Source organism: Lagopus leucura, unplaced genomic scaffold, assembly GCF_019238085.1.
Source record: "Lagopus leucura isolate 7727_CA_CO unplaced genomic scaffold, USGS_WTPT01 Super-Scaffold_100029, whole genome shotgun sequence".
NCBI classification, from domain to species: Eukaryota; Metazoa; Chordata; class Aves; order Galliformes; family Phasianidae; genus Lagopus; species Lagopus leucura.
In genome coordinates this window covers 5,230,353-5,254,415 of record NW_024962280.1, presented here as the reverse complement: position 1 = coordinate 5,254,415, position 24,063 = coordinate 5,230,353, and the positions used below count along the sequence as shown (strand labels likewise).

The 24,063-nt window shown below is 38.3% G+C and overlaps 1 long non-coding RNA gene across 1 annotated transcript in view; it reads right to left on the bottom strand.

Moving 5' to 3' along the window:
• Positions 1-1,294: 1,294 nt before the first annotated feature.
• The window catches only part of LOC122185470, a 34,822-nt gene continuing 12,053 nt past the window's right edge, over positions 1,295-24,063 (bottom strand). The window contains exon 3 of the long non-coding RNA XR_006180870.1: positions 1,295-1,381. This is a non-coding gene — a long non-coding RNA (uncharacterized LOC122185470). The remainder of the gene's footprint in view (positions 1,382-24,063) is intronic.

Genomic DNA, 24,063 nt, shown 5'->3' with positions numbered 1-24,063 from the left:
GAGGAAGCTTCACACACACTCCATAACATGCAGCTTTACTGCCTCGCATTCAAGATGCCTATAGACAAACCTAATTAGGAAAAGCGCTGTCAAAGTCCTCTCTACATAAGAAAATCATAATAGCTGCTCTCCTCAGAACAGATGTGCTAATAACTAATCCTCACTCTGAAAACATGCATTTGCTGCAACACGCTCTACAGTGACAGCCCTTTCCTGCAAAAGGGCAAAGCAGGTGTAAACAAAAGGAAAGGAAAAGTCTGGTTGGAGTCTGTGCTTCGAGGTTCATCTTCACCACTGCATGAACAGCACATATCATACAGCGCAGGATCCCAACAGCAGCACAAAACTAAAGCAAGGAACTACTACTGCTCAGAGATCAGCAGCCTAAATCACGCCTGTGCAGCAGACCTGTTCAGACAGACTGTGGAGCAAGGCAAAGAAACACTGCTTGCTCCAAGCCAGAGAGGCAAATCTAACAGAGCAGAGGGAAAAAGTCTGTACAGTTATTCTGACACAAACCTAGCAAAACTCCGCAGATTTCAGCAGCCAGTATTTCTCCTGCAGTTGTCCTACTGAAGAATTGTTCTTACACACCAAAGCGCTGTACAACAGATTCTGGGCCCTACTTCGCGAAGTGCTTTGCAAATACTTAGATTTCACTTCTTCCATTTTACGTTATTCTGGGATAACACCACAGATTTTCAGACATTTCTTTGGCAAACTGGCTACAGGATTTCAGAAAACTGATTAAGACTGTGACATTTCCTAGCCCCAAAAGGTCTCAGTAATCAGAAAGTGAGCCCACAAGAATCACTACCCACATCCAACCCACGGTTTGATAATACACAGTATCCAGATAGAATAGACAAAATTACTCAACTGAATGTGTCTATATTTAAAATTGAAACCTTAGTATAAAGTATATCAATATGTTTGTTGCCATAGAGACAAGAACTGTACAATAAGCAGCCAGTATTTATCATAGTTTTTCCTCTGGCTTTGTTTTTTCCCCATCAATTATCTTTTTCCTCATTAGATAATAACTTTTCATAGAAAATAATGTGGTTCCAAGTTAGAACAGTTACTACCTTGATCCAGTAATTTAACCTCTACCCCAGTGCCTATTTGTGAACCTTAATTTCTCTCAGCCCAACATATTGAATTTTCTGAGTCAAAATTAGAGACCACATCAATAAGCTCAACGGTTGGCAGAACAGCATACAGAGCAAAGTTTAAATATTTATTCTTCCAGTGAAATCTTTGAACATTAGTGAAAAATCTTTTGACCAGAAAAACAATTCTCTCCCCGCTAATTGCAATATCTTTAAATGCTGATGCCTGCTTGTACTACAGCACTCCATGGATCCGCTGAGTTGTTTTTCTAAAAAAAAAAAGTGGAAACACTTTAAAATGTACTCTGGAATTTAGAAGCACAAATTCCATATTAAATTCTCCAGAAACAATACATCCAAGTTCCATTGATGTCCTTCTTGCAGTTCCTTTGATATGAGGAAAAGGTTACTTTACTGTTCTTCTTTAAGCTGACAAGCATGTTTAAGGACAAGTAAGAGCATGCACGCTGCGTACAGGTTTTCTATCCACACATTTTACATCAGTTTTGATTTGAATGGCAGCAATGAATTATTTTTAGTTGGAAAATAAAAAATACTGTACATCTTATGTAAGAAACAAGAAAGCTGAATCTGCTTTAAGTGCCTAAAGATACTTTCAGAATTGGATGCGTTTCCAGAAGAAGGATTTCTACCTAAATGTCGCCTGTTTCCCTATGTCAGTAATTATCTTAAGTCTAAACAGAGCTAATGAGGTCAACAAGGATCACTACAGTTAAAAAAAAAAGATCATTCTCAGAACTTTTAAGGCAGACACACAGACACACACACAACCTCCACACATCTGCTATAAAGGCAAATTGTACCGCCTGCAGCTTTTACTTTGAAGGTCAAAGACTCTCTGAGTCAAAGAAATTGGTCTTCAAAAGGTGAGAATAACAGTTCCTGTATACATAACTGTTCTGCCCAGCTATTTTGTGCAGAGAGGACCAATGATAGTCTTTTTTCATTCCTAGCTGGGAACTGCAGGCCAAATGTCGTGCTAAGATAATAACTGGCTGATTTGAGAATATTGAGAAGCAGCTTCAAAGTGAAAAAACAAGTTCCACAAAATGAAGAAATGGCGGCGTTTCCGCACAACTGCCGCCCAAGATGATTTAGGGGAACGATCAAATTAGTTTCAGTATTTTGTTCCCCTAATTCATCAATCTGCAATTACTGCCATTGTCATAATAATTTATATTAGTTCTAATTTACCAAATTAAAAAAGAGGCAGATGTTAAAACTCAAAGTGACATAATTACAAATAAGAGCATTACTGATATTATGTATGCTTTGTTTATCCATGGCCCTCAAAGTGGACAGCTTCTCTTCATCAGCATGGAGGCAGAATTCACATCCCTTTTCTCCTTGTAAACAATAATTAAAGTGTAAAAAAGCTCCCAAAGACAGGAAGTGTTCCATTGTGCCAACGTTCACAGTGTTGAGTCTTACTACACAATTGCTTTTCTTGAGTAGTTCTCCTAAAATCTAAGAAGCAAAAAGCAAATAAAAAGAAACCAGGACTAGGCTGACCGGTACTTTTGCACTAACACAGCTCTCTCCAAGTGATCTTCCTTACAACACAGAACTTGTAGTTTTTACCATCTCCTTTGGGCCTCCGGCTCTCAGGAGCAGTCGCTGGCACCAGACACCCCTAGAGCTAGGAGCAGGCTGTTGGCTGGAACCACATAAACCTTACAAGTCTACTCCTCTGTATTCTTCATCCAGATCAACACTGCCACCTTTCACTTAACTGAACAACATGCATCTCTTATTTGCTTGACATCCTCCATTTTGCTTTACTTAAATAAGTGAATGCATACTTGAGCTCTCCCCTTGTGATTATACCACTGCTGTTTTCAAGAGTAAAAAATCTTAGTTGTTTTTCTCCTTCCAACCTTGCTATAAAAAGAAGCCCAGCTCAAAGAGTGTTTTGCCTCTCAGTCTCACCCTGATTATTCAACACAGAAAAATTCCAGACCCACTCACTCCTTGTTTACATCTTACAGTTCTCTAAAAATATTGGAGATTTTTCTCTCTCCACCCACAGCAGAAGGGAGTCACTGCAATTTACCTCATTCATCTCAATATCAGAATGACTCATTTGTGAACACAATTTTTCTCCAGAACAGGCTGTGCAAAGAGGAATACTGTTCTCCCACTATTACTTTTAGAGAGAAATGGAAACCAAAGAGGGACTGAAGGACTCGTCTACGGTCACAGGGTTACACAGCATCGTAGTTTCCATCACTCTCGGCTCATCTTTCCAAATGTTTTCTTTAACTGGCTCCTCCCCAATCTCAATTCAGTTAATGACTCCATCCAACCAAACTGAAATAAGCATTCATAAGCATTTTCTGTTTAATCCTTTGTAACTACATAGATACATGGATACTTTCACACCAGAATATTCTCACACTGCAGATCAAACATCATCATAGATTTTGGTTTGGGATATTATCAACATGTATTAATTTGATCCCTTTTTTCCTACAAATAAAGCAATTAAAGAAACTTGCTAAAAAGCATTACTATTTACTTTCTTACTTATTTTGCAGCATCCAGACGCATCTGTTTGTACTGCTCCTGAGAGCAGACAGTACTAAAAGGTAATCTAGTTGAGTCAGAGCCTTCTACACACAAAGCAGATGTCTATGAGTAATGTAAAGATAGTGAGCTTCACAGAGTTACTGCAAAAAGCATTCACATCATTAAGTTCAATTTCTTAGAATATCTTAAGGCCAAGACATACTATACGTATCTATAAAGCTAGCTCAGCAGTTCAAGACTCATTCAGCAGTGTATCAAATTCTCCTTTGTCCATCTGTAAACCAATGTCTATGCCCAATTATAAATGCCTTTTATGTTGTTTTCTCTTCTGATGCTTCAAAAAACATCTGTTGAACGTGAAATCATTAACACTGTGCTCCCAGAACAAATAGCTCAGCTTGTGCATTTATTACATCCAGATTATCACGTGGATTATCAGAACAGGAAGAAGGTTTTTTTTTTTTTTAAAAAAAAAAAGGTATCAAGTGCAGCATATGGGAAAAAGGGGTCTTTTTCCTTCATTGAATGCTTTCAAGTCTTCTATTTCAACCAGCTGCATTGCTCAGCTTGGGTGCTGAAGTTGTTTTTAAACAAAAATCGCAACTCCATTTTTTCCTGTTTTAACTGATAACCAGGCATGGAGCCTGATATTCCTATTTTTTTTACCATCCTTCTTTCCTATTTATGTCTCTGCACTGTACTCTTAAGAAAGGGAACCCACTCCTGAAAACTTTAACCAGCACAGCAAAGTAACTTCTGCAATTTATACTAAAATAGATTTAAATAGCAATCTTCTCATCTGAATAATAGCTTCCTTAGCTACTTTGCAGACAGCCCAAATAATCAAGCATCCATCTCAACTTGTAAAAGCGTTGAGATGAACTGCCCTCACATACTGATCAAAAACAGATACACTACAAGAGTCATTTAAAGTCATTTTACCACTTTTTAAAATGCATGCTTTAATGATCTGCTGCTTGTGTAGGAAGCCCATCTATAGAAGAAAGTAGAAATTCACATTACACATCAAGTCTTTCTGGTTTCCACCAATTAAAGAACAACAAGTCTCCTAAGTAGTTACAACTCCTTATTCCTTGCAGGCTTTTATTTTAAAGAAAGTTTAGGATTCAAACTATCTGTACTAATCAGCAGAAGAAAATCTTCAGGTACACACACACTATGAAGACTCCCATCTTGAACCTCTTCCCTCTGGTTAAGGTAAAGAGCCAGAAGGATCCCTCAGGGGAAAGGATATCAGTCTACCTCTCAGTGCCAGCAAGCCTGAAAAAAAAAATCCTCAAGATTTAGGAGAGCAGGGAATGCAGTGACAGGAAAGATTAGCAGCAGTGGCAACACTGGGAAAAATAACAGCAGCCACAGACAGCTGATCCAAGTCAATATTCCTTTTGCAAATTAACAGAGTTTCTCACCGGCTTTTGATTTTAGGATCTTGGATAACTAACAAGTATCCATACTGCTCAATCCTATTTCTGCGATTACACACCCGTTCAACACATTATATGTTTTCCTATTTGGCTTTTTCTGTCACTCAAATAAGTCTTAGAACATCAAAACCAGTTCTCTCACAGCATTTCCCTTGTTTGGGAAACTACCAACAAAACATTACTATTTGGGAGCAGTACCAGCAGTTCTTTACTACTGGGGAAATAGCAAATTGAAATACTCAGACCACACCACTTTCAAGTCATGTAAGAAACAGTTTAATTGTAGCTAAACTCCCCAACTGAATGAAGCAGAACAATGCTCTCTATGTACACTTAACATAAAGCATCCCAGTGTGCCACTCCAAGCAAGATTAACATATTCAAATTATATTTATCTATTTATAGGTATTGTGGTTTTAAGGAATGCAAGTAGGGAAGCATTAGGGAGGAGCTTGGAATCTTATTTAAAGAAGAAAAAATAAATATTAGATGACCATCGCTCTTAAAAGCGGTGAGAAAAGATCTGCATATGAAACCATGACTGAAGCCAAGCCCCCCCTATTTGTAGGAATGGAAATACTTAGGCTGCCACAGTTGGCAACTGCAGCGACTGTTTTGCACTAATCACCTGCTATTCCCTATTTACTTACACTTCACTTTGTCCTCCTAAATCAGTGCATACATTTAATAAAGAACCTATGCACAAAACCATTACCAAAGAAACTTTTTCCAACTATTTCTAAGGGCTAACAACAGTCATCTGCATCCTCTCTTCCTTTCAGTCTAGCACAAATTCATTGGTTTTTTTTATGTAGCCTTTACTCTACGAAGAAGAGGAAGTTAGGAAATCAGTGTTTTCAACTCTCCAAAACAGAACAAGTTTAATCAAGCTTTACCAGTTTATGCTTTCTTACATTATCAAGTTCTACTAATCTTATTCCGTAAACACTTAGCTATGAATTCACAACATAAAAGTATTTCAGAATGAATCATAGCCTAGAACTTCATGTAAACATCCCTGATGTTTCATGTTTGCATTCTGTACTTATGACTCTTAAGATGCCAAGCATATGGTTTTAGACAAGGTTAGAAACAAACTGTAGATAGATGCAGCCCATACCTAGCTTATACCAGTATTAGCAAATGCAGTTACTATGAAAAATGAATATCAGGTTTTAGCTGGGAAAGAGCATGCCCCTGTTAGAGAATGCTTGTGAGATTGTGTACCTACAGCTAAGCAAATCACTTCAAGTAACACTAAAAACTAGGAGTATGGAAGAGCCTCTCCAGAACCAAAAAAAAAGAAACACGGCTGTATTTCTGCTTAGCCATAGCATCATAAGCAGGAAAAGGAGGAGGGTGTTTACACCATACATTTCATGGTATGCAATGAAAAGTTCAGAAGAAAACTGTTTACAGTTAACAGTGAGTAAGGTTCAAGATAGCCATAATGTTCAACCTAGGTAATTTAGACTTGAAAACACAGACATGTTGCTCCCTTGCAGTTCTGCTTATTTCAGTGGCACATCTGGCTCCATCACCTTTCAGCTCTCCAGTTCCAGTCCTGTTCCCTATGGTCCAGCCAAGAGCACCTGGATTTCTTTTTTTCCCCCCTCCAACTTGAAACGCATAAATCCGTGAACTCTGTAATACACAAGTTAGCAGCTGTTTGATGACCACACAGAAAGAAATATTCTTTTAAATAAGCAGGCATTACCTGAAGTTCTCATCATCCCTGTGAACAGGTGGCAGCAGGTAACAGTCTCGGTGATCTGATTCAGCTCAGTTGTTTTTTCATTCCCCTTACGACTTCTCAGCAGCAGTTCAGCAATATTTGAGACAAGAGACACACAATTTCCAGAACACTACACTTGGAATCTGTTCTAAAGATGAATAACTGCATGGAAGTTTAGAAAATGAAAAATATCAAGCTGGCCTCATAGATCCATAATTGAATGCCCCACAATGGCGCAAGTTGGACAAGTCAGTCATAAATTTTTTACACCTTAAACTTTCAAGCAGCAGGATGTAGACTTGGGAGATATTTTCTAGTTTCAGCTATCTATCACACAGTTAAAATTTGCATTAGTTAGCATGTCTAATGCCAGATGAGATTCAGCCCAGTGGGACAATAAACTGATGCTACTCCGAAACTTTGAAGTGAGCACAGAATCAACATTATATCATACACGTTACCAAACACTTTCCTTACTAAATCCAGAGCTTTCAACACTCCCATCAGCAACCACAATGAGCACATAATGAGCTGTCAGAGCACACAGAACAGCAGTCCTGGGGTGCAAAATAAAATGTTACATTAATCTACAACCAAAGATTTATGAAAATCAATGTCATAGTGTCACTGCAAAATGTTGCCTTCATTTCTCTTTTCCCTTCAGGTGCCACATTGAATTCTTCAGACTTATTTTTTTTCCCTTTTAATTTCCCTACTGCCCAGCCTTTCCAGAGATGCACACTGTACTTTACTGTGCTTCACGCTGTTCTTCGTGTCGCTATCCTTGTATCAACAATCAGAAAAAACTTACTTCCACTGACGACTAACAACGTATAACAATATTTCAACATTGATTTTCCTGACAGGCCTAAGTAATGCTGTTCTGTTAATAACACTCATGAGATAAGGCTAAATGCATCTTCTTTACATTAACAGCCACAGTGATTACCACCGCCTCCAACTCTACCTTGTATGTAGAGCTTTTACTACTGACAAATCACAGAATCAGAGTTGTGACCTCTGAAGATCATGCAATCCAACTCCAATATAAATCCACTTACACAGATAGAAGTAACAAACACACTGATATAATAATGTCTGAAATTTGGAATTATTTGCAACGGGAAATGAGAAATACAAAATCTCATTAAATGTCCGGTACCTTGACGTTATCAACTGACAGCCTGCAAAAATTTAAGCCAATAAAATGCTAGCGTATTTATCTGAGGAACAAATGGTTTTGGTTCTCCCCCTGATGGGTTGCATTTTGCACATGCACAGAGGAGCATTCCCACAGAAGCTTCAAAAATTTCACATTAAACCTCATTCCAAATCTATGGACCTTCCGGGCCCCATTTCAGAAGATGCTTAATGACCTCCCATCATCTTTACATGTTCTACTAACCAGGCAATAAGAATTACAGACATACGGATTCCAGGTCATTAATTAATTCAAATCCTATTCAAGCTAATGAGAAATAAGTCACTGAACTTCAGGAAGATCAGCATTAGAACTTTAAAGATTGGAACCTCCTCAAGATAGACACTAGTTTTGTCCCTTTACACTACAAAAATCTTCTGCATATTATCAACTTCTAGTACTGTGCGCTCATGTATAATAGCGCAGAGTTACAACCAGCACCAGCGATTACCCCGTTACATGCAGCAATGCAACTTTTTAAATGGCTCCTTTTAAAACCTGTGAAACGTATTCCACAATGATTTTTTTTGTCCTTATACTGTGAAGCAGCTAACATGAAAATTAATTTAGAAAAACTAATTTAAACAGGAGAGTGACAAAAAGGTTTAGGTGGTAATGGACTGCCTTCCACTGGTTTCCTCTGAAAAGAGGTGGGTAGACCTTAAATAAAAGTACATACAGAAAGAGGTTTATAGTAGCACTAATCAGCCATTTGGTCTAATGCTCTGCTGAGAATCAGGAATGTTAGAAGTTTAAACATCAACAGCTCTAAAAGTAAAAGCTCTGTTCCACAGAATTACAAACCTAAATCTTACTCCCATCGCAGTTTCACTTCCATGAGCACAAGGGAGCCAGGCTCAGTGCAGCATCACAACCACAACATCAGGGGCCTACGGTACACTCACATCCTTTAACTGGCCATATATTTGCACTCTAACATTTCCAATCACTGATTTTGTTTTAATTGTTTTACTTTTTCAGGATACTTTAACAGTTGATTAACATTCAAGTGTTCAAAAAAAAAAAAAATAGAGAGAGAGCAGTGCAATAATTTTATAAATGCTAAAAATATTGCAGGAGCCAACGTTTCCTTACAGCACATCAACCCTCCAGTAAAAATGCCAGGGATAGGTCAGCAGGGCATGGGGACTGTCATTTGCACTGCAATTACAGTCACTGCCAGAGCCCTCTCAGCTGGAGCACTCCGGGGTATGAGACTCTGCTCTTCAGATACAGAACTTGTGACATTTATTGACCAATGGCGAGGAAGTCAGAAAGAATCTTGAAGTACTTCAGAAATTAGTGTTACAGACTCTAAGGTAAAAGAAAGGAAGAGGCAGACTGCATGCTTTGAGTGCATCCTGCCTTCTGCTAAGTATTTGGTTCATGGCAATTAACTGTTAACTTCACATCATAAACGAAATGCAGAGCAGGAGGTAACCTATAGATCCATGATGCACATCAGTAGCAAACTACTGTGAAGAAACTTTTTATTTACATATAAACATACATAAATATGTATGTATTCATGAATATATATATATGTAGACCACTAATTTAATAATATAGATATTTATATGACATCAATTCAGACAAAGCTTTGTCGTCTTTTTTTTGTCACTAAGACAGGCAAATTGTTGACTTGTCACCACTCCACCCCCAGCCTTCCAATCCCAGGAGATCTGAAAATATTAACTTCTCAAATAAAAAAAATACATTATTAGTGTACACAGAAAGTTAACCATGAACAGAAACTGAATTTAAAAGATCAACTGTACAATTTTTTTCTGTGGGATGGTCATTTATCAGAAGAACAAGCATGCTGTCATATTCATAGGATTCTAATAGAAATCAAAATTTAAAAAAGCATGTAAGCATCTTTGATTCATTACACTTGTTTTTAACTGACAGTTGCTCCAATATCAAAATCCGATGCCTTTCAGCATACTCATTCATCAGAATGATCGTGTTCATCCTCATATCCTTTACATAATTTCTCAAGTAATGTGAATAGTACGCCTTTAAATTAAATAATCCTCCTGCAAAGGTCAACAAAGCAGCAGAGCAATGCATAGAGCCTTCAGTACATTTCCAACACAAGTAAAGCTCCCTTAATAGACTGTGCATTGCAGCAGACAAATACAATAGATTGTCAAAGCAGTTTCTCTTCAAAGGAACACTAAAAGTCCATTTAGGTCCACCTGTTACACACACAGTCACTCAACAGGGCTGCTAAGGAATCCCCTGGTGAAGATCCTCAGAAGGAACAAGTTGCATCTGCTGCTATTGATCAGTAAAAGGCCTTTTAATAAAGGGTTGATCCAAGAGTAGCAGCTTGCTACATATCAGAAATTATATTTTTAATATCCAATGATAGATGAAACAACAAGTATATAAAACTTTACCAGCCAATCCTCTCCAAACACCACTGAAGGTGCACTGAACAACATGACAAAAGTTTCACCCATAGCCACAAGGATTATTGTGCTCCAAGTTAAGCACCGTTTAAGTGCTCTTCTGATTGAAGCTAAACACAAGTTAATATCGTGACCACTAAGCGCCCACAGCCTCCTGGTTCCCTCCTGATATGAGACTTTATTCTACAAAATTAAATAAAATTGCTTCAATTTCACACAAGTTTCACACGCTTAGAACTGGATTAATGTCACTAGGGAAAAAATTCACAAAGCAAGTATTCCACACAGACCTATGACTCAGTAACATTCAGTACGGCACTCTTTTGAAGCATGTTCCTCTAACTGTACCGCTTCACAAACAAATAATTTCTTGAATAAAATGCACTTTAAAAACAGCCACAGAAGCAAATCTGCTGCTGCAGTCGGCAGAAGGGGCAGACTTGCTCAGAAGTCTGCCTGAAGCTGACAGTTTTTGCTATCAGTCACTCTCTAATTCATGTTCTCTTTTATCAGACTTTAAGCACAGAAGCATTTCACCTTGTTTCTGGTTCAACGGAAACTCTTCCTCTGTGGTTGGCAAAAAGTAACTCCAAATGCAGAAGCATCAAGCGAGCCTCGTTCAGGCAAATCATTGGACTACCTCATACAGGATGAACTTGATGAAAACACCAACACCGATAACAGCAACGTTATCTGGTCAGTGGCTCAAGTTGAAGGAAAACGTTGAACAACATTAATCAGCCCAATATATTTATAATAAATAAGAACCATGCCACATCTCTATTTTCATGCAGCTGCACCGATATACTTTCATTTCTTTTTTGGAGGAATCTGCAAACTAAAACTACAGCTGAAAAAGATGCAAGATAGTTTTGTTGGCACTGGTGCAAAGAATTCAGAATATGTTCTCCCAGACTCTGCCATGAAGACCACAGCCAGCATTTATGCCAGCTGCATAAGTACCTGCACACAAGCCTAAGAAACAATCCCTTAAATTCAGATAACTCAATAGTTATAAAGGAAAACATACCCAGAGCCCTTTCTTGAGAAAATCAGGAATACTGTAACATTGGCTCAATGCTAAATTTGGAAATCTGCCTGTTTTACCAGCCTGTGTACTTACCAGCAGGATGACGACACTTCCCAGCCTAATGACTGAGACACCAATTACCCAAAGTTAGCTCTCTACTTCGAAATGCAGAACAATTCAGCATTCTCAGTTTGATAGGCTTGATGCACACTTTTCCTCCCATCAAGCCAGAACTGGAACATTTCCATCCATGAGGATGATCCTTGAGTGGTCCCTTCTCTGCAGGTGAAAACTCTCTGCTCAGCTCTCCTCCACATTTTGCCAACCGTGACAAATTCTGAACTGTATTACCAGCAACCATCGAGCTTCTACTGACAGCCACATAAGTGCAGTATATCTGGGGGAAAAAGCAGCTGCAAAAACAATGACCTGTTACAGGAAGGGTAAAATGATTTGTTCCCGTAACAGAACTAGGCTCCATTCTACTCCTAGCACACTCAAATAATGCAGAGCACATTTTTTCTCACTGTAAGAATGATGGATGTACGATGTGGTAAGGACTGTTTTCTACTGCTCTAGCTGCATTTTATTTCTTACCTCACACAACACTTTGTCTGCAAGAAATGGATAAATATTTGACACTGCATGATTCCCAGTGCTCCCCTCAATATAAAAGTTGTTTTGTTTTGTTTTTAAATTAAATGTGTTGCTTTCCTGTGTACTAATTAGATTAAGGACAGGTTGCTTTTTTTTCTTCTTTCTGTATTCACTGTAATTACAAAACAAATTACATAATTTTACAGACCCATAAAAATCTTGACATTATTTTACTGGCTCTGCCAACTAGGATTTGAATAAGAACGGGATCAGAGCTAATGAAGTCAGCACTAAAACTGTCATATAATCTTTCTGAATACATAAGAAGTTCAATGTGAAGTAAAAATAAATCATTTTTATGACTGCTTCCTGACACATGTAGGAGAAGGATAGAAGATGACAAAGTAGAAAACACCAATAATTATGAAAATGTCAAATATATGACGTGAAGTATGTGAAAAAGCCAGTAAGAGATTAATGTAATGTAAAAACATACTTTGGGGTTTATTACTGGCCAAGTTTGTACAGTTTACTTAAAGATGCTATAAAACCAAGAGGTACTTGGTTAGTACGTGGTACCAAGAAGTACAAAGATTTAACATCTGCTTTAACTGCAGTTTGTTACAGGCTAAGCTTATGACCAAAGGTCTATCCAGTCTCCCACGTGATGTAACAAAAAATAAAAACATTTAAGAGGAAAAAAAAAATAAAGAACAACCAAGCAAATACTTGTACCGTGGCTTCAATATAACGCATTTACATGCTTTCATCTCTATAAAAGAAAGTTTGCAGCTTCACTTTAAAAATGTGTTTTCATTCTGCCATGGAAATACTTGAGAGACACTGAAAATCCTTCTCCCCCACCCCACCAAAATTCTATAGATACAGGGTACTGTGTACCCTGGATGACAGCTATTAGAAGAAGTTTGTCTGCTCACAACACCAGATGGAACAGAGTCCTCTAAGTGCTTGGCAATAGTTTCATCAATGGTTCTCTGAAGTTCCATATCACCTATGTAAGCAAGCGTTCTCACAATTTCTCTCATAAAGACTAGAAGTTAGAGCAACTCCCGTGGTTTCCCATAACTCTTGGCAAGTGGTCTCACTTCCCTCTCCCACTCGCTTACCCCCACCCCACCAATTCCACTCCCTCTCATTAAATAGCAGACAGATACAACCAAGTTCTTCCTGGCCAATAAAATCTGTTAGAGATCACATCCCCTCCCTCCCAGCTTCCCTTCATTTAAAAAAGGAGGCATCTTAAACCTTAGCCAGCTGCATGATCTCAGAGGCCTTGAGAACAAGGTGAGGACAAGAGACCTGTGGAACAATGAAAGAACACAAATGCAGAAAGTTCACCATGCAATCTTCACGTTATTCTGTCTGGGGACCCAAGAAAAGCCAAGCCATTGGCTTCCCCTGCTTGGAACTCACTTTGCCTCCTTCTCCAAAGATGTTACACAGGGGCTGGGCTCATCAAGGAATGCAGTGCTACCAATTTTTCAACCTGTAAGGAAAACAATTGATGCTAATCCACCCTGGATGTATTAGAACTAGCTATTTATTAGGAACTAATATTGTGTACTCATGCTTCTTTTTCACGCTCTCATTGTTGCTTTTAGTCATCTGAGGACGTTAAGATTATTTTTCTTCCTGAAATCTTTTTAGGCATTATCCTGGAATTAACTGTCTCTAAAAAAGTAAGCATTAAAAAATCATTTAACAGCTGGAGACAACATCTGTCTTTCCCAGGTCATTAGTACTTAAGAGCAGATAATTTATGAGACTACAAGGTAATGGAAAGACTTCCAATTAAAAGAAGAATTACACTTGGTTCAAGAGGTGGGTTTTTTTTAAGCCATGTTTGAGTGTTGCGATTTCAAATAAAATCTTTTTTTAAATAGAAGTCATGCCAAATAGAAAGTGCCATCAACTTTTCAATATCCCAGTAATTCTGTGAAATCATGAGTCATCTTAGATCTTCATTTCAAGAAAATGTGTGATTTTGTGTAGCCCTTTCACATCTCAGATTCAAGGTTGTAAAGTTTAAAATAACTCAGAAGGCAAGGAAGAGTAAATAAGGAGCACAGTAGAGACAGCAGCATCTCACACAGTATACGTACAACCTCTTAAATTCTAGATCTTGAGGCAGCCTCAGGATTTCTTTAGGGTGCACTGAGTAACTTCCATGCACGTGAGGTAGGCAGCGCTCAGTCACCAGCACTGCTGTCCTTGCTCTGAGCAATCTGTGAAGCTATACACATCTCGCAGTCACAGCTCATCACAGTTGTCTATTCTGTCCGGATATAAAATTAGTAATGTTTCCACTTTCAAAAATAAAAAAGCTTCTCCATTTTAAAAAAATGAAGTAGAAAAACTCAGTATTTACACTATCAAGGCTTGTTATAAAAACATTTATGCAAGACAGATCTAAAAACAAAGAATGCAGAAAGATATAGGAGTATCTCACACAAACAACAACAGACTTGACAAGGTCTGGCATCAGAGGTACTTCTGCCAAAGAAGGAGGAGAACAAAATTTAAGCTTCTATACTCATATAAAAATAGACACTTTTAGAGTCAATGAAAGAGTTCCATGCATGTAAGGTATAACTGATTACAGTTAACACTGGTGTGTTACAGTGGCTTCGGTTCACTCTGCAATATGACTTGTATTTCAAACCAAACGGCCATAGGTAGAGTGAACCTCCTCCCACTCAGGTTTCAGCACACAGCTATGACCTGCATCTGTTCTGAATTACGGCTATAACTCAGGCTTGATTTTACCATTACTCAAAGTCAAGCCTCCTCTCCTCTGTATTGGTGTATTATTACACCAGCATTGTCAAATGTGAACAGCCCTCATACAGCGTGCTGATAGTTGTAATGACTCTTAGTAATATCTGTTGTTCACATAAGCTGTAATCATAAATAAATCCATTCTAGAGGCTGTAGAAATACAGGAATATCAGAATGAGAAACAAAACAACAGCACATCCAGATTGTGCAGCTAGGCTGCAACAACACCGATCCACAACTTCAGCAAAGCGGATTTGATTCCAGTTCTCTGACCACTGGCAAGCTCTGAAAAGTCAGGCTTGGCTTCAGCACCAATCCTTCTCCTGACCCAGCTGCAGTTTGTCAAAATATAATCCCATCTTTAATTGCTCAATCCATCCTTTCACTGCACATTTTGTGCTGTTAAACTAGTTACTGAACTACATCTTTCCATTTTTCCCATTCTTCAGTGCTGACCTTGTAATATACTGACCTGAAAACATCACAGTCAGTTTCTATGAACTATGGGTTGCAGTGGTATCATACACAGCATTACTAAGAACAGCTTTCATTTGAAGGTGGCAAGGCACTGGAACAGGTTACCTTACGCTGTGGTTGATGCCCCATCCCTGAAGACTTCAAAGGCAAGGCTGGATAAGGCCCTGGGCAACCTGATCTAGCTGTGGTGCCCCTGTTCCTTGCAGGGAGTTGGACTAGTTGGCCCTCAGAGGTCCCTTCCAGTTCTAAGGGTTCTATGATTCTATCTATAAAATATCAATGTATGTTATATATTTACCGAAAAATGAATATAGCAAAATCAAAGTTGGACTAAGATTTATAAGGAAGTAGAAGCTACAATATATAAAATACAAAATATAAGTTAAGAATCTCCACCTGGTCTCCAATCTTATCTCATCTCTATGATTCTGGCCTTATGCTAAGTAGTACATAATTCTTGCAATGCCTGCAAAGAACAGAACAAAAATAACGCATGGATTAACAAATAATAATTCACAAGTACAACTCAAAAATCAAGCAGAATTTTAGTAAGTCAATAAAACCTCATTTTTAGTATTTATATTCTGAGAAATTGTTTCAAAACAAAATGCAGATCTCACAATCTAAGGAGCTACTAATCTTAGTATAATGTTCAGTAAACCGTTCAGCATTACAAGCGCACACACATGTGTACAAGTACATATCTTCATCCAGAAAGTCTTAACTTCAGCTTTTATACACGCTAACAGAAAATTTAAAATTCTACTATTCTGCGAAGCCAACATATTCACATTTCAGTTGAATGAAGGGAAGAGAAATCAAACAGCTCCAACATCAGCGAGAGCACCTATTGCACCAACTCATATCCAGAGGTCAAGGCACAACATCTGCACCGCTGGAAAATCTGTAGTGCTGCACCAAGTCCTCAGGCAGAAGCTCGATTGGAACATCGCTCAGTGCACTCACAAAGTAAAAACCGTAAGGAAAGGAACTTCTCTGTGCAATTTCTTCCACACATTTAATGAAGAACTCAAAATGGACTTAGTTTCACTTACCATCAGGTTATAAATGGCTACATCAGCAGTTGCAGATAACTTCATGAGTATTTCATAAAAACTGAATTTCCAGCTTTAAAAGCTGCTGTATTTTCAAATTATCTGCTTTAGTGTAGGCAATACGTTGAGCAATAACATTATGAGATTCAAATAGTACAAGACCACATCTCACATCTTTGAACAGCAGTACTTGTCACTTATTTGCACATGTCCATTGCTTGTGGCTAAAAAACAATACATGTCTGTCTATTTTCATTTCAGGGAAGATGATTTTTTTTCTGCAATATACTTGGACCATCTTCTAAAATTCAGTGGAATTCTATCTTCCCTCCGAGACAATATTGTGCCCCAAAGACTCTCCACTAAAATACCGCACCATTTGCTACCTGTCAGATGGCTGAAGGCACTCACTCAAGCAGCCAGCAACTGGAGAGGATTATAGCTCACAAATGCTGCCAGTATCAGTGAGACAGCAAGTAGCAGACAGTTCATTTTACAAAAACTTAATGGACTGTATGGCCCTGGCTGCTTAATACAAGCACTGTCAAGGCATCTAAGTAAAAAGTCTCAGCTGTCACTGCTGACAAGCTGAGCAGAATTATTTGTCACACTAGACTAGATAGGAGACCAGTAGTGTGGTGTATGGTGAGCTTCCCATACATCTCCATACTGCAGTCTCAGACAGCAGGCATATGGTTTCTTCCAATGCACTGGCAGTGTAATGTAATCTTACCACAAGCAGTACAGCCACAGCATTATTCTTTGGCCTACATATTTTAACTAAACCATCCTCCTTTGTGCTCAGCTTTACATGTTGTAATTAAGTGCTCTCTGATTTCCTCTTCATTTTTTTCTGAAAAAGACAGCATGAATGATCTCCAGATCATTAGCTAGTGCAATCCATGTCATCAATGTCAAATTGTATTGGCTGAAAAACTAACTTGGCACATCTGGTCTATAATGCAAACGCCTTCATCCTGCTATTTTTTTCTAACCCCATCAAAAAGTCTATCACTTGTTATCTTTCAGCAAGCGTACACTAATTAAGGAAGGAAAGACAAAAAAAGTAGTTCTTTTTCCTGCTTACATACCAGAGCTCTCATTAGCCCAGTCCTGCATGTTGTCTACATTAGGGTATACACCATCTTTCTTCACAAAGGAACGTGACCTTAGAGTTCTTCTATTCTTCGTAACAAAACAGAAATTAATGCTTTTCACTTATTGGCATTCACCCTGCACAGCCACACTGATACTAACACTGAACAAAACCTATGCAAATTGCTGAAAAACCTTTGACAGATCAGAACAGTTCCGCAAAACTAACAGCACAGTGCAAGTTCGAAGTGTCAGATCTCCCTCCTTTAGTCAATACAAAAACAGTTTCTTACACACAAAGTTGTCAGGAAAGGATCTTAAGGAGTGGAAGGAATGGCAAGAAATGGAAGTAATAATATAGACTGAGTCAAGTTATATAGGGTTGTCAGACAAAGATAAGGAGTAAAGAACTGTGTAAGTGACAGGAAATAAGCAGATCGAGGCAAAGTGCCTACACTGCACAAGGGGCAGTGTTGCATGCTTGCTGCTCCCTCTAGTTTTACATCTGGGCTCTCCTCTAAACTGCCAGGCACAACACAGCACAACTTTGGTGCAGCCTTTCAAACGCCACAAGGTTATCACAGCATTTAATGCAACAAGTATTTTGGTACTTCAGTTCCTAGAAAACAAAACAGCCGTAATACCCAAGTGGCAGTTCTTTCCAACACTGCTCTCCACTCAAGGACATACACCTCTGCTGAAACGTTCCCTCTCAGAGGAGTGTTAAAAGCTACAGTTACGGAGAAGTTAGCAAGGAAGCAAAGGCTCAGTGAATGAATTCAACTTCAGTCATCACCACTGAGTTTGTGCGACCTTCGTTGAATTTATAAGATCACTCCAGTTAAAATTAAAAACAGGAAATCCCAGCACATCTCATTTCTCAAAGACCTTCTCCACTTCTGAGCAGCCAGTGGATATTTCTGTATTATTTCCTGCACACTGTAGGCAAGCAACAAAGTTATCAGTCTGTCGACAGCAGTGAATCTACATGTCAGAGAGATGAAGCCTGAAGAAACAATTACTAAGCACTGCTCTTCTACACACACACATACATCCATAAAAGCAGAACACATCCTCTGTAAGAGAAAACTCACGTGCCTCATCACTGGACCTGAGACAGTCATTCTCCGTGGCTGAAATTCATTCACGAATGCAGATTGTACACAGATTCAACCCCACCTAACTCTTCAAAATAAAGCAGAACTCACAGAGGCCTTGCCCAGAGCTCTTTCTGCCTCCAAGCTGAGCCAGGAGGACGTGGTTCTGACACGATGCAAGCAACAGCAGCTGTATTTCAATAAAGCATTGCTGGAGGTGCACTGCACTTCAGAAAACAAATCCACACACTGATGACCATGCAGCAGCAGTAACAGAGCCTAATGCTATGGAGATCATGTACTGAACTGTGGTATCACGAAAATCAGTATCATGTTTCTGCAGAATCAAGGCTAGGGAGTAGAAAAAGATGAAGTAGCTAATGAATAGAAATTAGAATGAATACGAGAAGTGAGTGCTTACAATAAAGGCAGACGCTTGCTAATTCACACTATTGAAAGTATTTAAAAAGTGAACAGCTGACCTATTTAATGAGCACTCAAAGGATTTAAAAATGCCAACAGATACAGCATTAAATTTCATAGACACTCACCTCCAAAAAAAAGCTCTGTCACTGTACAAACCACAAATAACACTTGTGAATGTAGTTAAGACATATGAGAGAGCTGTTAGAGATAACCTCAAAAAATAAATGCAAGTGTTCTGAAAGGAGAGTGCATCATTATAATTCTAGATTAAGAAAAGACCTGTGCTTAAATTCACTGATGAACACGTTGACTGATTGGCCAGGTCAGTAATACCACCAACAGTTTCACCAAAGCCAAATTAATTGAGTGTAAAGCTCCTATTGTAAGACATTAACTCAACTTCTAAATGTTAACACAAGCTTAATTTTTTGTCTTTGTGTGTGTGTAAAACAATGACCAGAAAGCATACTTAGTGATTAAATAATTTCCATCAAGAATCGAAACTCTCTTCTGAATTTTCTGGTTTATCAAATTTTCTTTCTTCCCCACAAGATTTGAAGTGAGAATGTTGAGGCATCTATCCAGAACGACTTGCAAGCCTGCACTGTGAGATTTCAAGAACTATGTTGGCACAAGTGAAGTGCAACATACTGACTGCATCATAAAAACTGCAAGACTGACATTTGCGGTTGGAGCAATTCATCTAGATAGCACTACAATATATATCTTCAGTTCTCTGTGTAAAGTAACAAGGTCTAAACATTAAAACTTGCTGCGAACCAACAAAATACTGCACAAATAAAATTGTAGAGCTAAAAGGAGAACATCTAACCTCAGTAGCCTTCATCCCGTGCCACAAGGCTTTGCTGGTTCTTCTGGAGGCAACAAATGAGAAAGGCTCTTTCAACCAGGAGAGAATGTTTCAGCAAGGTCATTCACACAGCTGAAATACCCATCCTAAAGATCACTGTCACTGACCCTGCTCAGCCTGACACAAGCAAAAGGCAAGCAAGCCCACAAGTCCTCCAGAGCGTGTTTAGCTCCACTGCTTACCCAGCAGTGGTGAGCAGCATCAAGGAAAGATGTAAGTAGAGCATGTTGCCCGCCATCATTCCTCTCCCCCACATCCCATATCTTACCAATTCATTTGTTACAGCTTCAGGAGATGAAAGAAAGTAAAATGGCTTTCCTGGCAAATAAGACAGCAGTGACTAAAGCAGGTAATTTCTTTTACACTTTTTTTTTTTTAAAGCTATTTCCAAGCTTTAATCAGCCATCTACTCCCCTTACATTCTACCCTGCAAGGAAAGGAAACCCCCAGAAAGAAATTTCTAATACTGGCTCCTGGTGGGACCAAATTGATACATTTTAGCCCATTTCTTTTTAATAAATGCAATGATTTTAATCAAATTTGTTCAGAGGACATAAGATTAGTTAAAGAAAAGAAGTAAATGAAACATTAAATGAAGGTATCACTGGGAATTAAAAATGTAATTTTATGTTATTACCAGCGGTATATTATGAATAAAGAATATGCAAAACGCAATTAATATGCACCACAATATGAACAGCATTTGAGAAAAATGAATTTGATATGTAGGACAGAAAGGTCATATTCTTAAAGCCAATTCAATTGGCTTTGCTCTGTTCAATTTCCTCATGTGCTCCTCTTTAAATATTTCCAGTTACAGGGGACAGTCACTACTAAGTTCTGACATACTTGAAGGTGACTACAGTTCCTGACAAACACAGTATATTCCCTATACAAAGCAAGACAATTCTTGGAAGCTTTTCAGTTTTGTAGAAGTTTTCAGTTATGTAGAAAGCTTTTTCACACATGGAGATACATGGAATGCAAAACATGGATCGATAGTTCATAAGAATACATCAAACATCATAACAGTGCTACAGATCACAAAAGTAAAAAAAAAAAAGTTTCTTGAAAGTTAGTTATAAACTTGTTTATCTAAAATTACTATTCAGAATCACTTGCCAGTGTATTAAATCGTTATTTCCAAAGCCATTCACTGTTCTCCGTAGGATATTTGGGGGGAAACAGGAAGTAACATGCAGTTTGACCAACAGTACTTCTTACCTGTAAGGTACCATCAAGGTACCTTTCCTTCTTCCATAGGATAATGGATTTTTAAAGCATGTTGGAGCTCAGATTAAAACTGTATGCCCGAGTCCTGTTTTTCTAAGACAAACATACCAGAAAATTGAGACTGATGAAACCAGTGGACTCCATCATAATTCTGACAATCAACACTACGCATATGTTAAGATTTCTTATACAACAGCAAAACAATCTGAAAAGGATAAATAAGTCAAAGTTACTTTAGAGCATCCATGAAACCAGCAATTATTTCATCACTTTCCTGTAGGTATTATTTCATCCTTCTAGCCTAATTGCAGTTTCATAATTATTTCCTTATTCCAACCTATGTAACCCATTGACATCTCACTTCTAATAACACTATCTGTTAAAATGTACATTTCCCAGTTTATAGAGGGCAACTGTGATCATCCCAACCAATGAGCTGAACTACACCAAGCTGCACCAAGCCCACAGGTGTCCAGCTGAGCTGGAGCACACTTTTTAGAGAGATGTAACCTTGACTTAGTACTTAACAGTAATATCATTAATTGCTTTGAATTTCTCTACAGCTACGATTTACAGCTTCACTAACATAGTGCACTACGTTTCCAAACACTTAATATACCAGTGTCACATTTCTAAACTGATTCCTAAGGATCAAACATTCAATAAATTTAACTTTGAGACAATTACTAATTGCAATGCAGCCTCAGGCCTGATAACCAAATTTTATCTTTTCTGCACCAGGAAGCACCATCAGAAGCTCAGAGCTTTCACCCAAGCTCTCTAACAACCACCAGTTCATCCACAAAAAAAATAAAAACAGAGCAAAAGCAGGAAGCGTTGAATACTGACTAGCAGAAATACACGTGGAGAACACTCTTCAAAGCGTTATTGCAGCCTTGAGATCAATAATTCTGTGTCTGAGCTTGTCAAGTTATAATGTAACACCTCATACACTGAACTTCTCAATGTATCTATATCAAAGATGATACTTTCAAGAGTTCTCTTTGTTTCATGAAGTATGGTTTTGTAATTTACATGTTTCAGGGGTCAGTTATAACACAAACAAATACATTAAATACCATTGATACCATTTTAAAATACCAAGTGCTGAATTTATTGTCTTTATTTTAAGATATAAAGCCATCTCTATATTAGAAAATTAAACTTCTGAGACCACACTTCACTACACAACTGAACAGTTGAGAAACAAAGCTTTAATGCTCAGGGATCTGTCAGTGCTTGGCAACAGTGACCAAGGTGACACTGGCCTCATACTTACAAGGTCAGTGTTGCTTACCTAGTTCTGTTTGCTAACTACTAAGAGCAGAAGCTTAGATGAATTCTCTCTTTTGTGACAGTCATGACACAGATCATGCTACCATCTCTCATTTTGGATGTTTACTGGGCTATAAACTAATTCAGCATCCTTAGATACACTGCCACATACCTATGTCTGTTCTAGTCTCACTCACAGTAACGCATGATCTAACCAATCACGAGAACACGAAGTAGGGATATAAAAATATGATAATATACCCAAAGGAGGGAAGCAAGAAAGACAAAAGGATAGGAGGCTGAAAATGGCTCCTTTGGTTTGAAGGAGGCTGAGGGCTGACTGCATTGCTCCTCCTGAGGAAACTGTGGCCAGCAAAGAGAGACACGCTGACCTCTTCTGTCTGGTGAGACAAGGAAAGCTCTGAAAGCTTTGAAAGTAAATTTTAAGTCATACAGCTTTTATTTTTCAAGTCATTTATTTATAGCTTGCCTGTACCCTAACCCCTTGCCTCACTGGTGCGATTACTTTAAGTGATCAAGAAATAGAGCAGTACAGTAAAACTACAAGTTCGAGGTATACAAAATTCAGTCTCTGAAAGTGTTTTGCTTCAACATTCCTATCCCCATATGGTTTGATAATGTAATAGAAAACAATCAGCAGATTAAAGACTTTTCTGGGTGAGGCCCATTTTGACAAGCAATACACATCTTTTCAGATACCTCCTATTGCCTTATTCATTCTTACGCAGAGGGCTATAAAAAGGTGCGTGTTTTACTGATTAGACAAAGATAAACTCTATTTAGGCTGAGTAAGCAGTTAAAACTTGTCCTTAACCCAGCTTTTAGGACTTCATGTCTGGCAGATAAAAACTAGTGAACACATCACCATTTGATAACAAGCTTAAACATACTCAAAGATGCTTACTTTTAAGTAATGAAAGTAATATTAATTGGTATTGCATTCACCGTTGAGGTGTGCTGCTGGAATGCAGACAAGCACAGATTATTGAAAACAGAACAGGCAGTGATTTTGAAGTGTCATTTAGAGAAACAAGGGATATGTGAATTAGAAGTTGAGAACAACGAATGTGCTGATTGTGAGAAAAAGAGAAACTATTTAGAACAAAGCATCCAGAATAACACTTCCAGTAAAACTGAAAGCATACCACTGGCAGAACAGAGTGAACACCTGCAGAGAACTTGAACTATGCAGTGTGCTGACCATTGAGCCACCTTTCCGCAGCACAGCACCTACAGACCCACCAGGCCTGCTAATGGCCAACCGCACCTCCTATGGTTACTAGGAAGAGCCTTCTTTGGTGGATTGATAGTTGTGGAAAGGAATATCAGATATGTTTTTATTTTCTGTCAGATAAACTGCATGACTATCATTAAACCGGAGGAACTGTAAACTAACATTCACAGCAGTAATAACATAAGAACATTTTGCTACCTGGACTTTTGGGAAAGCTTCAGAACAATATTTGAACTTTACATTTACAGATGCAGGAGACACCGAGTAAGTTTTCTTCTACTCTTTGCTTCTATTGAATCTGACAGATGTATGAATTCTGACAATTTCCCTTCTTCTATTCTCATGCACCTTCTGTTGTGATTTCTTCCTTAAAGCTCCCCTCAAACCATTAAA